Source organism: Chenopodium quinoa, unplaced genomic scaffold (assembly GCF_001683475.1).
Source record: "Chenopodium quinoa cultivar QQ74 unplaced genomic scaffold, ASM168347v1, whole genome shotgun sequence".
NCBI lineage: Eukaryota > Viridiplantae > Streptophyta > Magnoliopsida > Caryophyllales > Amaranthaceae > Chenopodium > Chenopodium quinoa.
This window is the reverse complement of record NW_018742461.1, coordinates 4,689,650-4,707,604: the sequence shown is the minus strand read 5'-3', so window position 1 is coordinate 4,707,604 and position 17,955 is coordinate 4,689,650. Positions and strand designations below refer to the sequence as shown.

The 17,955-nt window shown below is 42.2% G+C and overlaps 1 pseudogene; it reads right to left on the bottom strand.

Annotated features, from left to right (window-relative positions):
- Nucleotides 1–2,753, bottom strand: part of LOC110718897 — a 52,353-nt pseudogene extending 49,600 nt beyond the window's left edge.
- Nucleotides 2,754–17,955: the final 15,202 nt, after the last annotated feature.

The following is a 17,955-nucleotide window of genomic DNA, read 5'->3' as shown; positions in this document are numbered from 1 at the left end:
AAATGAGACACAACATGACAAACAGACCTGACCACCACTTCGACCACGTCCCCATTGCCTGCCCTCTTGAAAACCCCAGTCAAAGTCCACACGGATAGGGCAATCGTCAAGAATTGTACCACTTATATACTTCACAGCATCTTCAGTATCTTCTCGGGAGTAATATCTGTCAAATATAATTTAATGGTCTAATAAGATGTACGGAAAATTTAATCACATATTTTGCCACAAGTCAAAACAATTGTCAAGTTCGTTGATGCGCAGTTAGCAAATAACCAAAAGAGAGTTTTCATGCAAAAAAAAGATAAATTCTTACAGTGGCGGAGCCAGGAATTTCAAACCGGGGGGACAAATAAACATCATCACTTAGTTTAATATTGGAGCAAAAATATGCTTGAATAGTTAAAGTTTTACAGCTCAAAATACAAAATACGGAGTACTTAGTCAAAAAATCAACATCGTATACCACTTTTCTCCATAAACTATTTGTTTAGGGGTTCATAATTTTTGAAGATTTCAAACAATAAATAATATAGTTATTTAAATGTAGTACTGTCATAATTATCTATTAGGCTATAACAATCGTAATTTGGGGTAAAGCTCATACAAAACTACAATTACAAAGATTCAAATACGTATATGGAGTAATTGTTAAGAAATGCATTGAAGTAATATTATCTTATAAAGATTTAGGTTTCAAAATCTTATAAAGATTTATTTAAAAACAAATAAAATAAATAAATAAATAAAGGGAACTACAGTTACAATTATTCAAATAAGTAAATGGGGTAATGTTAAGAATTAAATTGAAGTAATACTATCTTATAAAAATTTAGGTTTCAAAATCTTATAAAGATTTATATATATAATAATTTTAAAAAAAAAAAAAACAAAAAAAAAAAAAATAAAGGAAAGAAAAAGCGCACAGGAAGAATCGAACCCAGTTCCTAAGACTACAAGTACAAACTCATGCAACTTACTTTAACCATTGCGCTAACTCCTTTGGTCTATTACATTATGCACAAAATATTGTATTTATACTATTTTTTTTTGGAAGTGGGGGGACAACTGTCCCCCCTTGTCCCACGCTGGCTCCGCCAGTGAATTCTTATACACCATAAGTTTATTCTTGTTGAGAACAGTCTGGAAAAAAGAGGGTGAAAATTTGAAACTAAAGATAGGGCGGAACAAAATAGTGATAATTATAATAACTCAATAATTTTCAAAATATATTCTTCGTTCATAATGTAAGATGAGGGCCGAGAAGAGCTTTAAACTGGAATGCAAAATTAACATGAGAAGAAAATATCAATCAAATAAGGTATCACCAAATTTTGTCTCATAAAATCATTTATCAATTTTCAAAAATACACATCAAGTTTTTAAAGTATGCCATGAAAAGAATTGATTAAAGAAAGAAAGGCTTCCACATTTTGCGTAGCATACTAAGAAAATCATGTACTCTGTATAATTTAATGCAAATTCCATACACCTCAGATTAGTAAATATGAAGAGAAGTAGTCCTTACAATACAAAACAAAAACCACAAGGAGTTTTCGAATTCATATCCAAACCCATAATCATCTTTTTAATCTCTCCAACCCGAGAAAATAGCTCATAAACTTGCTCTTCAGCTGTATAGAAAGACATGTTTCCAATATAGACAGTTGTTGAGTTCTTCCTCAAATTCTTCTTGGGATCCAGGAAATCTTCTATCTCGGTACGCTGAGAGCTTATTTAAATCCTAATTACAATACAGTAATGAAGATATGTCAAGGAAACATTACACACTAACCAATACATGTACTACTCTGGCAGGACCCTTCATTATGGGAATCTAAATCAACAAAAGTGGGCAGCATTTCAATTAGAGCCGAGGGATGCTTCAATCATCTAATAGAACCGAGCTTTGACCCGCGATAACAGGATCAAGTCAAAATTTCAGGTTTCACAAAGAATACCAATTCTTTCAATTACAAGCCATAGATCAAAAGCTTAATATTACATGAATGCCTAATATTTTACAATAAGCTTAAGATAAAAAATATATAAAAAATATTAATTAAAAAAAATTACATGATAAACATGCATAATAGTCCATGTGTATGAAATCAACTGCAACTTGCCCAATGGCTATTCAGTTGCATAGTTGTAGATACTAATAAACTCTTCATTCATACAAACTCAAAACTTAAAACTAAGGGAATTGCAACTCAAAAAAGCAACAATAAAAATCTAAACTGACGATCTGTGCCAAAAAGTTCTTGTCTGATAAATGATAGGAAATCATTAATTTACAAACATTCACGTTATTCCAGGATCTACCTATGTTGGATTAGAGAATGTTGATAAAAAGATCAAAAGCCGTAAATACTTTACAGCAAATGTTCTGTAATAGTCAAGGATGAGTACTGGCGTACAGCCTATCTGGCAAGATGACCATTGCAATTCTAACACATTTTCAAAACTCTGTATATTCTAATTTGTAAGATGCGTATAGCCAAGCAAATTACTGTTATAATATTTACGCATCTAATATAAATTTTCTACACCTCTTTTACATGTGATTTTGGTGTTTAACAAACACCTTAACTTTGTCCAAACTTGTTGAGATCAAGAATAGTTATCTAATATCTTGCATGTCAGTCAATTTCTAAAGCATTTACATGGGATAGGCAGCTACAACAAACAGTACAATAAAGGGAGTATGGGGGTCTTACCTTGAAAAAAGAAGCCATTTATACTCAAAAAAAGTTGATACGACTTAATCTTGTCAAAATTTGGCGCCGTTGCCGGGGAAACGGTTTTTATTTTTTATTTCTGGTTATTTTTGTAGTCTAAATTATTTTCTTTCATCTCAGAGAACGCAAGTTCTTTGGGACAGTTTCTCATATCTGTTTGTTTAGTTCTGTGTTTATGCCCAGGAGTTCTAGATCAGGTTACATTCCGTTTGACCCTGAAATTGAACGTTCTTTCCATAGACAAAAGAATCTTTTTAGACAGGTACGAGCTACATCTGAGGGTATTATACCTTTGGAACCACCATCCGATTCTAGTGATACAGAGTTTCATTCGGAACTAGAAGCAGAGATGACGCATCCACCACCCCGCAAGCTCAGTGACTATTCTCAACCGACCCTGACAGATTTCCCACATCTGACTCCTCCACCTGCCCTCGAAGGAGTACAATTTGAAATCAAGCCCTTGTTTATCACTATGATTGAAAGGAAGCAATTCAGCGGAGTTAAGGGTGAAGATCCAAATCTTCATATTTTAGATTTCTGCCAGTATTGCAATACTATTAGGCAAAATGGGGTCACGCAGGACCAAATCAGGGAGATTCTTTTTCCCTTTTCTTTGTGTGGTAAAGCAAAATTGTGGTATAATGGATTGAATAAAGTTGCTCTTGGTATTACTAACTGGGATACTCTTGCTTTGAATTTTTATAACAAATATTACCCTACAGAGAGAACAGCTCTACTACGGAGTTCAATCACAATTTTTTCCCAAGAGGTTGATGAAAGTTTATATGAGGCTTGGGAAAGATTCAAGGATCTGCAGAGAGAGTGCCCACACCATGGGATGCAACAATGGCAGCTTATTCAAGCCTTCTACAACGGGCTTGGAAATTCTTCCAGATCAATCCTTGATTCGGCAGCTAATGGGAGATTTATGAATCTGAATGAAGATATAGCAGGAACGGTTATTGAAGAGATGGCAATACACAACTCCCAGTATGGGAATCCTAGAGGTTTTGCCAACAAGGGGAAGCATAGTGTTGATTCAGTATCCTTTGTTCAGGCTCAATTAACCTCTATTTGTCAGAAACTTGATAATCTTAGTACTATTATTCCTACTCCCGTAGCTAATGTTTCTGCTGTGACTAATTCTAATGATGCTTTTTGTGAAAATTGTGGAATTGCAGGTCATTGGGAACAAGATTGTAGGAGTTCCATGGAGCAAGTTAATGCCTTCTAAACCTATAGGCAAAATAACCCATACTCCAACATTTATAATCCTGGCTTCCGAGACCATCCAAATCTTTCCTACCGGAGTACCAATGTGCTAAACCCTCCGCCTCCACAACAACCACAGCAACAAGCACCACAACAAACACAGCAACAATATTATCAACCTCCCAACCAAAGGGGCCAACCACAAAATCCACCTCCACCCACTGACCCTGCCTTGTCCGAAATTAGAACTATGTTAGTAAGTATGCAAAAACATATGCAGAGTAGGGATGCGCAAATTGATGCACTTTTAGCACATAATAAAATCGTAGACAATCAAATTGCGCAACTTTCCTCTGCTCTACAGACTCGCCAGCAGGGAGCCCTACCATCGCAGCCGGTGCAACCTACAAATCACGTGAATGCAATTACGCTGAGAAGTGGTTCAAATTACGATGGGCCTTCTATGCCCAAAGATGATGAACCTTTAATTACAAAAATTGCTAATCATGATTCTGTTACACTAAATATTGTTGTTAATAGCCCTGCAGGGCTCCAGAGTAAAACTAACATTTCTGATGATACATTGCAGGGTGTAACTCCAAAGAAGGATAAAAATCAAGACAAGAGTGGGGATGTACAGAAACCAGTTATCAAACTACCATTCCCAAATAGACATCTTAAGAGTAAGTTGGATAAGCAGTTTGGTAAGTTTCTGGAAGTCGACAAGAATTTGCAGGTAACGGTTCCTTTCACAGAATTAATTACTCAAGTTCCTGCATATTCTAAATTTATGAAAGAGATCTTGACTAGAAAAAGATCTATTAGTGAGGTAGAGACAATTGCTTTTACTGAGGAATGTAGTGCTATACTATAGAATAAATCTCCACCTATGCTAAAAGATCCGGGTAGTTTTTCTATTCCTTGTCACATTGGAAATTTGATGATTGATAAAGCCTTATGTGATTTGGGTGCTAGTGTAAGTGTTATGCCATTATCTGTGAGCTCTAAATTAAATATGGGTAAATTAAAAGCTACCAATATTACTCTGCAAATGGCTGATCGTTCCCTTAAATATCCTTTAGGTGTTTTAGAGGATGTACTTGTTAGAGTAGGTAAATTTTATATACCTGTTGATTTTGTTGTTCTTGATATGGAGGAAGATTTTCAAATTCCGATTATTTTGGGCAGACCATTCCTTCATACGGCAGGGACAATAATAGATGTGAAAAGTGGCAAACTTACGTTATGTGTAGGGGATGAAAATATTATTTTTAATTTACATAATGCCCCCAGAAGCCCCATGTTGGAAGAAAAGTGTTGTAGTATTAATGTGGTCGATGTATATAATTTTTCTAATAAGCCCCAAGCTCTCGTTAGAGATACATTGGAGGCGGTATTGTGTGTTGCATCTTCCACAGGAAAAACCACTACATGGAAGGATGAAGTGGATGCTATAGAAAGGGCTCTGAATTGTGTAGGGCTTGGGTTTGAAGATGAACAAGTGGAGGAAAAGGAACAAACTGAGAAAAATCGGACTCAAAATGCTGTAGGGCGCCCGACCGGGCGAGAACCCGCCCGACCGGGCGCGAGAGGAAGTCCGTATACGAGAAATCCCGCCCGACCGGGCGCGAGAGAAAAGAGTATTTTTGCCCAAAACCATCCCACAGGCCGAAAAAAGTGTCAAACTCGCCCGAAGGCGCGCCCGACCGGGCGGAGCCTCGCCTGACCGGGCGCGAGAGCGCGACAGCAAAACCGGCCAACTTCGAAATGCCATAACTTTTGCGTTCCTTTACGGAATTTCGCGTGTGACCTGTCGTTGGAAAGCTCTTAAAGTCTACTTTCCAATAAAATTGGAATCACTGCATTATCATTTGTATAAAAAAAGTTATTATCGAAATAGTGAAGCTGACTCGTTTTTACCTCTTTTCTTACTAACATTTTGTTTCTTTCTTGTCCAGAGTTGTACCAAGGTGATGCATTCCCATGCTTGGGATGGTGGTGGATACAATTTTAATGATGAGGGGTAGTCGCCTGGGTTACTTTCTTCCCTTTGAGCCAATGAGGACATTGTCTGGTTTGGCTTGGGGGGAATTTCTTGTATATACAAGTACTCTTTCTTTCCCTTTTCTTTCCCTTTTCTCTTTTTTTTTTTATTTGGTGTGCTTAGTTTAGTTTTATTGCTTTCTAGGTTAGATTTAATGCTTTCAAAAAAATACCAATACAAAAAATACGTTCCAACGAATAATAAATCATGCTTTCCTGTGCCCCATACATGAAAATTGTTTTGATTCTTGGTATATGATGATGAGTATTGTGGATAGGTTAGACATGATTTGATTTTTGATTGCTTGGATGCCCTAACATGAGTCAATTTTGTCCAACTACATGTGAATATAGTGCTTGACTAGTTGATTTGGTTAGGAATGTGTGTTAGTTCTTGGTATATCAATGAAGTTGAGTATTGGTTTTTAACTTTGAGTAATTTTTGTATGACTCATTATTATGCACATTGAGGAGGACGAAGGCATTTGTTCTCTTAGGTAACCTTCAGACGATATTAGATACATTTGTTCCCTTCTTGCTACCCATGTTGTTGCTTGTGCCCTTTTATTGTTTATTAGCCACATCACAAGCCTATTTTTGCCCCGTTGGTTACTAGTCCCAAGCTTGGCTTGGGGGAGCTATTAGTGAGTGAGGTGAGGGAGTTTGTAGTGTGCATATTCATTTGCACAGTTTTTGGTGGATTAGAGAAGTTATTTATTTGTTCTTATTTTTGTGGATTGGAATAAATATTGAAAAATTGTTGTTCGGAGGTGAAAATTTCCAATGTGAGATAAAAAGAAAAAAAAAGAGCAAAAGAGGATAAATTGTTCAATGTTCAAATGTTCTAAGTGAAGGTTGATCAAAAGAAAAAAAAGAGTTCAAAGTTTGTTTGTTCGCTCAAGTTTTTAATTATTATATTTATATGAGTGAAGTTGTAAGTATTGGAAAATTTGTGAAATATTGGATTGGTTGTTTGGTGAATTTTTGTAGAGTTGAGTTTTGTTGGAGATGATTCGGTCATTATTTAATTTTGATCTTGGTTTTATTTATTAGGATTTTGGCTCCCTTAAGCATGGATTTACTCTCACATTTTCCCAAATTTATCCTGCCTTTTACCCTAAGCCTAACATTATAAGCTTTGAAGACCTTCCGACCTTTGTGCATAGAGTTGTGTGAATGTGAAATTAGTTGTTTTCTAATGCAAAGAATGATTTGATATATTTCGAGTCGACTACTAGGTTGAGTGCTTGTCTTTTAAACACACGACTGTTGTGAGTTTTGGAGGGCATTTTTCACATTAAAGGGGTTGATTGGAGAGCGATCGGATACATTTTATATCTGCCACATAAAAGAGTGAAGAGTGCGTGAGCACTAGTTTTGAATTCCATATACACTTGTGGTTTGCTCTACTTGACAATTGTTAGGGAGGACGAATAATTGGATGGAGTTGATTGGTTGACTTTGATGCATATTTATCGGATTTACCTTGATCGTACTTATTGATTTAAATTGCTTTTTGGGTGAAGTATTGGTTTATTTATTTATTGCTTTGCTTAGGGACAAGCAAAGGTTTGACTTGGGGGAGTTTGATAAGTCTATTTTATATATATATTTATTCCCCGTCCCAATGGTCATAATTGTGTTTACTTGAGTTCTACGGAGCTACTTTTATTACTAATATGTGTTTTCTAGTGTTTTCGTAGTTGTGGTATTATTCTACAGGAAACTGCAGATTTGGAACATTTTTCGGCACTTAGTGGAGCCACCGCGAGCATTGGAGACGAGACGCATTTTTTATGATCATTTTCCGGAGCCCAGGACCGTATATGAGAAATCAATCCGGTGATTAAGGGCTCAATGAGGAGATTTGGAGTTTGGGCAATTCGATCCAAGAAGGATGACGAATTGGGCTAAGGTAACAAGGCCCAAAGGACGAAGGAGAGTGAGCCCAAGCATCCGCCCGACCGGGCAGTGCCCTCGCCCTGAGGCGCGCCCGGCCGGGCGAGAGGAGAAGGCTCGGGCATGCTTCGCCTGGATGCGCGCCCGACCGGGCGCGAGCAAGAAATACTGAAGAAAGAAGGCGTGCCCGACCGGGCGCGTGTTTTTATTAGGCGTTTTTAATTATTTTATCTTTTTCTTTGTTTAGGATTTTTAGTTTAGTATAAATACTTTTGGGTGGCCAAAGTTTAGACTCGTCTTGGTGACGGACCACTTTTCTTTACCTTTTCCTTTCTCTCTCTCTACTTTTAACTCTCTTTCTCTCTCTACTTTACTCCCTTTTGACACTTCTAATTTATGCAACTCATTATTCCTTTAATTTTGGTAACACTTTCTCCCCTCTTTACTTTCAGTAATTTTATTGCTTTGATTAGTATAGATTTAATTATGTGTGAGTAGGTTTATTTCTAGGGTTATGGGGATCCATGAATAATACGAAGGGGTAATTTATTATTGTTGTTTATTGATGATTGATTAATTTCCTATTGATTGATTTAATACTATGCAATTAGATTTGGCCAGGTTTAATTGTATGAGTTATGCAATATTGATTCGAGATTTGAGAGATGAGAATTGATGTTTAGGCTTAGTCTCAATAGGCATGTTAATCTATTAATGGTTAGGTCGAGATTCGAGAGATGAGATTTAATACCAGTTGTTTAGGGTAAAAATACCCTAAGACACGTGGCCCAATAAAGGCCTGCCACGTGTCAAGCTTGCAACGGTCGGCAAAGGCCCAATCCCTTTGTGACACGTGTCATTGTACCCTAATTGAGGTACAGTTCTCCCTACTATAAATAGTAAGGGCAGACCTCATTAATGGGGATCGAATCATTTTCCCACAAACCAACAAAACACAAATCCCCTTGCAAACGCTCTCAAATCGAGAAGCATTTATTGTCTTATTTCCACATTTAGAAAGAGACTAACTTAATCTTCGGAGGCGGAACACCCCAGCCCCAGCCAGAGTATTCCGTTATTTGTGCAGGTACAGGCGAAGGAAGGAGCATTCTAGGAAATTGTAACTCTCCCGTAGAACACATAAAAAACCCCCAAACATCTGGCGCCGTCTGTGGGGAGAGTACTTTCTAAATGACTTCAAAACCGGTACAGCCGGGTAAAAGTAGTCAACCTACTGGTGAGGTTGAGGTCCACTCGGACCAAGACACAGCCGACAATCATGAGATTGAAACTTACACAGCAGCCGATGGTTCCTTCAGAACCAAGCATACTCGTTCCAAAGACAAGAGGGAACGGGCAGAGCAGCAGGCATACCCAAATCATCCTACCAGGGGACCGCTTGGGTTAACTCCTGCTTCAGAGGGAGCCACCCCAGTCTCCAGAGATGAACTCATGAATATGATGATGAGCTTCAAAGGAGAGATCAAAGGCCTTCTGGACAATACAGCCAGCCCCCGTAAAGGTCAGGCGGAAGAAAGGCGTCTCGGTAAAAAGACTGCCAAAACAGTCAAGGGTAGAGCATCTACCCCGCATCCGAAGTCAAATATGCCGGCTAGGCCCTTTTATTTCTCAAAGATACACACTCCCATAGATGGAGTCAGAAAGCCCGTCCGGCACATTCAGCCGGATGGAACAAAGAAAGTCTATTATGATGCCCGGACGCTCATCCAAGATAAAAAGACTCGGCGCTCCGAGTCGGCATCAACATCGACCTTTCGAGACAGCTTCAATGCCACATCAGGGAGGCACTCGAGAACAAACAATGACAGCCGGACGATCGAGGTTTCCGCTCGATCCGGCCCTCATATGATCCAACCGGCATTGCATGGAACACCATACACGCCTTTTGGATCTCCCTATGCCCAGATGGGTCTTTTCGGGGGACATCAGCAGTCGCCTCTCCAGCCTATGGACTGGCAGCTCCGGCTGCTCAACCTTGGGGAACAGCCAACGGCGTTTTCCAGGGAAATCACCGAGATGACCCAGCCGGCTAAGATCAAAAAACGTGTTGGTAGGTGCCTATGAAGGTACCACCAACCCGGAAGATCACCTCATGGCATACACCAACCTGATATATTTGCAGGGTTTGGATGACGCCTCATGGTGCAGGTGCTTCCCGGCAACGTTGAAAGGGATTGCTCAACGTTGGTTTGGTAACCTCCCAGCCGGATGCATCAATAATTTCAGGACCTTGGCCTACTGGTTTACGTCCAACTTTTCTATGAACATCCCTGCTAAGAAAACAAGCCTTGATCTAGGGGCAATCCAGCAGGGAGATAAAGAGGGGCTCCGGTCATATGTCAGGCGGTTTAACCTGATGAGGATCCAAATCCATGGATTGTCTGATGACGTTGCCTACACCGATTTCTTTAAAGGCTTAAAAGACAGATCAACTTTTAAGTTTGACTTGGTTAGGAAGAGGGTCTCTACTCTTCACGAGGCGCTCATGAAGGCGGAGGCCTACATTCAGGCAATGGAATTGTGTGCTGTGAAACTTCCAACGGATTATAAAAGATCCGATAAAAAAGAGAATCGGCCTACCCAGTCGGCCAAAAAGGAAGACAAGAGAAAAGGGGTATGGGCGGCAGACTCATCCGGACAACCTTTCCAGAAAAGAAAGAGGTCGGATCCGTATGTGCCCAAGTACGAGTTCAACAAGGATTGTGCCTCCATTCTCAACGAAGTAAAGGACTGGTTGTATCTTGAAAAACCGGCTCCTATGAAGAGTCCCTTAAGAGCCCTGGATAAGAGCAAATATTGCCTTTTTCATGAGGAAATTGGCCATGACACTGAAGGTTGCTTTAGCCTCAGGCGGTTCTTTGATCGGCTGGCTGATGAGGAGGCTCTCAAATCATACCTTTCCAAGTCAAAGGGTGCTCCCAAACAAGTAAAAGGACCACCCCCAAAGAAGCCGGCTACTCAATCGGATACGGATGAGGAAACCATCCTGACCATAGCCGGTGGATTTGCGGGAGGTGGGCCTACCATCCGGGGTACAAAAGATAACATTCGGAAACTGGTCAACTCAGTGGATGAGGGTCAGTCGTCTGAATATTCATTTCCGGAAGTTAACATCTCCGAGAAAGATAGTGGAGAGGTCAGGCGGCCTCATGATGACCCAATAGTCATCGAGTGCAAAATCGCCAATCAAAGAGTTGGCCGGATCTTGATTGATACCGGGAGCTCATCCGACCTCATCAGCTACCGGTGTTTGGAAAAACTCAAGTATAAGCCCAGTAGCATGCATCCAGCCTCATATCCTCTTGTAGGTTTTGGGGGAGGAGTAGTACATCCGGTGGGCATGATTGATCTACCCATCCGGTTCGGAGAAAAGGGAAAGGGTCGGCACATGGTTGTCAAGTTTCTTGTTGTAGGAGAGCTGACTGCCTACAACTTGATTATTGGACGCCCAACCCTTAACATCTCTAAAGCAGTCATCATTCCATCTTTAATGTTGATCAAGTTTGAAAGGGATGATGGCACAGTCGGTTCCTTGAGTGGGGACCAGAAGATGGAGAGAGAGTGTTACCTCTCGGACATCAAACCAACGCTTGACACAGACGGTCAAAAGAAAGAAATAGTTGAGCTTGACGAATGTGATCAAAGCTTACCGGCTACTAAGCCAGCCGGTAAAAAGAGGAAGGCGGACCAACTAGCGCCTGTAAAGGAGAAACAATAGCAATCACTGTCTGGGGAGAGGTCAGACGGCCTTCGCCCCCAGCCGGCTGGAGAAATAATTGACATTGTCCTTGAAGACAGCCGGCCCGACAGAACCGTCAAGATTGGAACGGTTGCGTTTGAAAGTTTGGGATCAGATTTACTCCTTTTGCTGAAGGAGTTCAAAGATGTGTTTGCCTTTGAAGTAGAAGAGATGTCGGGTGTAAGTCCGGATCTTGCTGTCCATAAACTTGCTGTGGATCCTAAAAAGAAGCCGGTCAGGCAAAAGAAAAGGAACCATGGCGAGGAAAGGTCCCAGGCAGCAGCAACCGAGGTCAAGAAACTCTTAGATGCAGGGTTCATCCGGCAATGTTACTACCCGGATTGGGTAGCCAATGTCGTCCTTGTGAAGAAGCCGAATGGAACCTGGCGGATGTGTGTAGATTACACGGACCTGAACAGGGCTTGTCCAAAAGATAGCTACCCGCTTTCAAAGATAGATCATTTGGTAGACTCTACAGCCGGCCATGCCCTGATGAGTTTCATGGATGCCTACTCCGGCTTCCATCAGATACCCTTGTGGAAGAAAGACCAAGAAAAGACGGCTTTCATTACAGATCAAGGGTTATACTGCTACACGGTGATGCCGTTTGGGTTGAAGAATGCGCCTGCTACTTTCCAACGAATGATGAACTCGGTCTTTTATGATCAGATTGGAAGGAACGTGGAGGCGTACATCGATGACATGATAGTCAAGTCAAAGCTAAAGGCAGATCATCTAGTCGACCTCCGAGAAACCTTCACCACCCTCAGGCGGCATAAAGTCATGTTAAACCCAAAAAAATGTGTCTTTGGAGTTGAATCTGGGAAGTTTCTCGGATTTTTGATTGATCGGAGAGGCGTAGAGGCCAATCCGGACAAAGTGCAGGCGGTGATTGACATGCAGTCGCCTCGTACCGTCAGGGAGGCTCAAAAGCTTACCGGTTGCCTGGCGGCATTGGGGAGATTCCTCAGCCGGTCAGGTGACAAGTGCCTGTATTTCTTTCAAGCAATCAAAAAGAGGTCGAGGTTTGAATGGGGTGAAGAGGTTGAGGCGGCATTTCAACGGCTGAAGCAACACTTGCATTCTTTGCCAAGATTAGTGAGTCCCCTACCCCAGGAGGCTCTCTACATGTACTTGGCCGTCTCGGATCATTCCTTGAGTGTCGTTCTCCTTGCTGAGAGAGACGACAACCAGCTCCCGGTCTACTTTATAAGACATGTCCTCCGGAATGCTGAACTTCGATATCCCATGATTGAGAAATTCGGTCTGGCATTGTTCAAGGCAGTCAAGCGGTTGAAACCGTATTTCTTGGCTCATCCGGTTATCGTTTACACTGACCAACCGCTCAAAAGGCCTATGACCACTTTAGAGTCATCTGGAAGAATGATTAAATGGGCTGTGGAAATTCAAAGTCTAGAAATCACTTTCGAACCCATGCGGGCAGTGAAGGTTCAGGAGTTTGCCGACTTCATTGTTGAAATGACAAGGCCGATACAGCCGGATAAAACTGATCAAGTTTGGAAAGTTTATGTAGACGGGAGCTCTACGCTGAATGGTTGTGGGGCAGGCGTAATTTGTCATTCTCCAGAGGGGGACAAATACGAGTACGCTCTACGATTCAAGTTTCAAGCTTCGAATAATGAAGCTGAATACGAGGCCCTGCTAGCCGGTATTCGCATGTGTAATGCAGCCGGGGCAAGGAAAGTTGACGCCTGCTCAGATTCTCAACTCATCGTTAGCCAGTACAACGGTGACTATGAGGCCACCCATCCGGTGATGATTAAGTATCTTCCGGCGGTCAAAGAGGAGGCTGGGGCGTTTGATGAATTCAATCTAAGTCAAGTACCCAGGTCAGAGAATAATCAGGCGGATGCACTATCAAAACTCGCATCATCCGCCACATGTGATACGCCTAGGTCAGTCTTTTGGGAAGTCATGGAAAAGAAAAGCATTGAACATGACCCCATTGGAGTTCTAGATCGAAGCTCCACTTGGATGGACCCCATCCGGGATTACCTGTTAGACGACACTCTACCTGGTGTCTCATCAGAGGCGGCTGCTCTTAAAAAACGAGCATTTTTTTTTTAAAAAAGATGGTTCAGAAAAGTCTACCCCGGCATTTTTGGCGGCCATCGCCGCCTTTTTCTCCTCTAGTCGTTTCTTCCTCAAGAGGATGGCAGAGGTAGCCGGAGTCTTCTCTGGCGGCACCATTCTTTCTGCTTCTTCTGCAAAACAAGAATAGTAAACATGGTTAGAAATCAAACAAAGCATACCCATCCGAGAAAGACTTGATTAATTAGTAAACCTACCCTTGGTGAACATAGTGCTCAAGTTAAAAAGGGACAAAAAACCCTCATCCTTAAACCAGTCCGGATGGGGCACCTAAAATTTAGGAACTACGATCTCACCCCCCTCATCTAGTGGGGCGGTTGTCTTCAGAAAGAGACCTTTCTGCATTATTTGGTCCCATGCCTCTCCCGGTACTCTAGGGAGAGCGCATTTCCTATCCATTAAGACCGGGTGCTTATTATATCTACGCAGCCGGCGGTTGAGCTGGGGGGAGGGGGAAGAGACTACATAAAATTTACTCTTCCAATTACTCCACTTGGACGGCTTGTCCAAGGTCATCATGTACTCAAGAAGCGTGGTGAGAGTGTACCACGCATTCCACCCACCCGGCGCTCTGCTTAAATAATGCATGTGCGCAAACACCTGCCAGCTTGGCTTGACACCCTGCAGTTCGCAGGCGGCAATATATCCAAGAATGTTGACCCATGAATTAGGGGTCAACTGCCATACACCTAGGTCATACCCCTTCAGTATGGCTTTAATGCAGTGATGGAGGGGGAACCGGAGGCCGGATGTAAACGCCGCTTCATAGCAGCCGAAGAAGTTGTCGGCATGTTCAACATCGTCGGTCCAAACGACGCTTGCCTCTACAAGCGGGACGACCACTTCCCATCCCTCTCCAACCGGCTTTTTCTGCAAAAAAGCAGGGAGTGTGGCGTTCAAAGTGACCACATCCCTGGCGGACATGGTCATATCAGTCGGGTCACCCTTAGCTGGCCATTTGTAGGCCTCTTCTTCAACAGGAGCCGCCTCTTCAGAAGACTCTTCATCAGGGCCAGGGCCAGATTCCCCATTATCAGCTGACCCTTCTCCGAATCCCTCGCCGGCTTCCTCTTCGGATCCCTCGCCGGCTTCCTCTCCGGATTCCTCACCGTTGGAACCAGAGCTATCCAAGATACTGTCACCCGGGGTGCTAGGTGTACTTGGAGGATTTTGTGGAACTTCCTCATTAGGACCTGCCTCAGCCGGTTCCTCGACTTCTTGATTTATGGGGACAACCAGGTCAGCGACTGCGTCATCGGACTGGTAGTCAGGGTCAATTGCCGTCACTCTGATCCGAGCCATTCTGTCCTGCACATGAACAGAGACGGTCGGATTCGATGTAGGTGAAGGTTGTTCCAAGCACCCTCAGACGGCAATCTCAGTCCTAGACTCAGCCGTTCCTGGTGACCGGCTGACCACAGTCGTAGGTTGTGCCGTGTGTGCATTGGTGGAGTCCATATCCTAATGCTATGCAACCGGAAATAAAAGAAAGTGACAAGTATAGGATGCATGCGGTACCTTTGAAAATTGAGATTTGGTTAAGGTGATGGCTTGAAACCTCCACAGGCGGAAGTGTCCGAATGTGTTTGAAGCTGAAATGAAGAAAAATGGATCAGATATATTAAATGGACTCATTCAAAAGACCCCCATACGGTTAGATGACGGATGGGGTCTATTTGTATGTTTGAGAAAAAGCGAGGCTGCTCAAACCACCCCCATACGGTTAGATACCGTATGGGGGTTATTTGAATGTTGTTTGAGAAAAAGCTAGAGGCTGCTCAAACCACCCCCATGCGATTATGTACCGGATGGGGGCTATTTGAATGATGTTTGATAAAAAGCTAGAGGCTGCTCAAACCACCCCCATGCGGTGATTTACCGGATGGGGGTTATTTGAATGTTGTTTGAGAAAAAGCCAAGGCTACTCAAACAACCCCCATACAGTAAGATTCCGGATGGGGGCAATTTGAAAGTTTGAGAAAAAGCTAAAGGCTGCTCAAACAACCCCCATACGGTGAAACACCGGATGGGGGCTATTTGAATGATGTTTGAGAAAAAGCTAGAGGCTGCTCAAACCACCCCCATGCGGTGATTTACCGGATGGGGGTTATTTGAATGTTGTTTGAGAAAAAGCCAAGGCTACTCAAACAACCCCCATACAGTAAGATTCCGGATGGGGGCAATTTGAAAGTTTGTGAAAAAGCTAAAGGCTGCTCAAACAACCCCCATACGGTGAAACACCGGATGGGGGCTATTTGAATGATGTTTGAGAAAAAGCTAGAGGCTGCTCAAACCACCCCCATGCGGTGATTTACCGGATGGGGGTTATTTGAATGTTGTTTGAGAAAAAGCCAAAGCTAGTTATTTGAATGTTGTTTGAGAAAAAGCCAAAGCTACTCAAACAACCCCCATACGGTAAGATTCCAGATGGGGGCAATTTGAAAGTTTGAGAAAAAGCTAAAGGCTGCTCAAACAACCCCCATACGGTGAAACACCGGATGGGGGCTATTTGAATGATGTTTGAGAACAAACCAAGGCTGCTCAAACGACCCCCACACGGTTTGATATCGGATGGGGGCTATTTGAATGTTAAGAAAGCAAATGCTGCTTAAACAACCCCCATGCGGTAAAATGCCGGATGGGGGTGCATTGAACGCATCTTAAAAACTTAGAAAAATCCAAAGACAAGGATGATGACCTAACCGGCTTCATAATCGGTTGGAGTTTTTGAAATCGGTTCTTGATAGAAACTCAGAAGTACCCCAGACGGTGTTAAGCCGGATGGGGTGTTTAGAATGCATAATGCTTTAAAGTTGAAAACCCCTCAGACGGGGCTATGCCGGCTGAGGGAGAAGATTCAACAAATGGGATATGGGTTAAGGGCCTCCCAGGCGGTATGCAACCCGGATGGGGTGAAATATTTGAAATCGTCAAAAGCGAAATTAAAAAAGAAAAAGGGCAGCCGGTACCTTAGAGATTGAAGAAAGGGCACCCAACCGGACGCCGGATGTGCGTAATTCGAAAGTGCCGGATGCAGGAAAACTAAGGAAATAATGCAGCCGGTAGCAGAGCGCTCTCAGAAATTTTTTGAAAAATATGCAAAGTGAGGAGGAGAGAGAGCGTGTCTTGTATTTATAGAAAGGAGCAGAAGGCGAAACGATGCCTTCTGCCCTAAAAACTTGAAATTTGAAAAAGGAGGGAAGGAGACGAACCATCTCCTCCCATGCGTCTGACACTTGTCACAGGTGACACGTGGACATTCCACGTCACACCTGTGAGGGGCAGATGTTTAGGGTAAAAATACCCTAAGACACGTGGCCCAATAAAGGCCTGCCACGTGTCAAGCTTGCAACGGTCAGCAAAGGCCCAATCCCTTTGTGACACGTGTCATTGTACCCTAATTGAGGTACAGTTCTCCCTACTATAAATAGTAAGGGCAGACCTCATTAATGGGGATCGAATCATTTTCCCACAAACCAACAAAACACAAATCCCCTTGCAAACGCTCTCAAATCAAGAAGCATTTATTATCTTATTTCCACATTTAGAAAGAGACTAACTTAATCTTCGGAGGCGGAACACCCCAGCCCCAGCCGGAGTATTCCGTTATTTGTGCAAGTACAGGCGAAGGAAGGAGCATTCTAGGAAATTGTAACTCTCCCGTAGGACACATAAAAAACCCCCAAACACCAGTAGATTAATTATGTGATTATAATACGTAGCGACAACCCTTTATAATCTGGTAAATTTATGCATTGATAATTGATCGTATGTTTTACCCTGGAGTATTATTTATTGGTGAACCTATACCCTAGAGCTTTTTATTATTGATTATTCCTTTGATCTATTTGCTTATTTTTTTTATTAGTTTAATTCATATAAATACAAATTGATTACTTGATAATTTAGTTTACATTAATTAATTAGGAGTAAAAGAACATTGTTTCCCTGTGGATTCGACCCTACTTCCCTATCTACTTTATTTAGAGGACTTAGGAATTATTTTTGATTAGGTGATACGACTTAATCCTGTCAATACCCTTTCTTGAAGAGTTCTCCCTTGCACATTTCGAAGTTGAACGCTCGTCTTTTCAATACGGCCGCCTGGGATGGATCACTCGGCAAGGTGCCGTCTGATAAATATGCCCTGATTAGGTCCATCCAGGTTGAACTTCTATCCAGAAT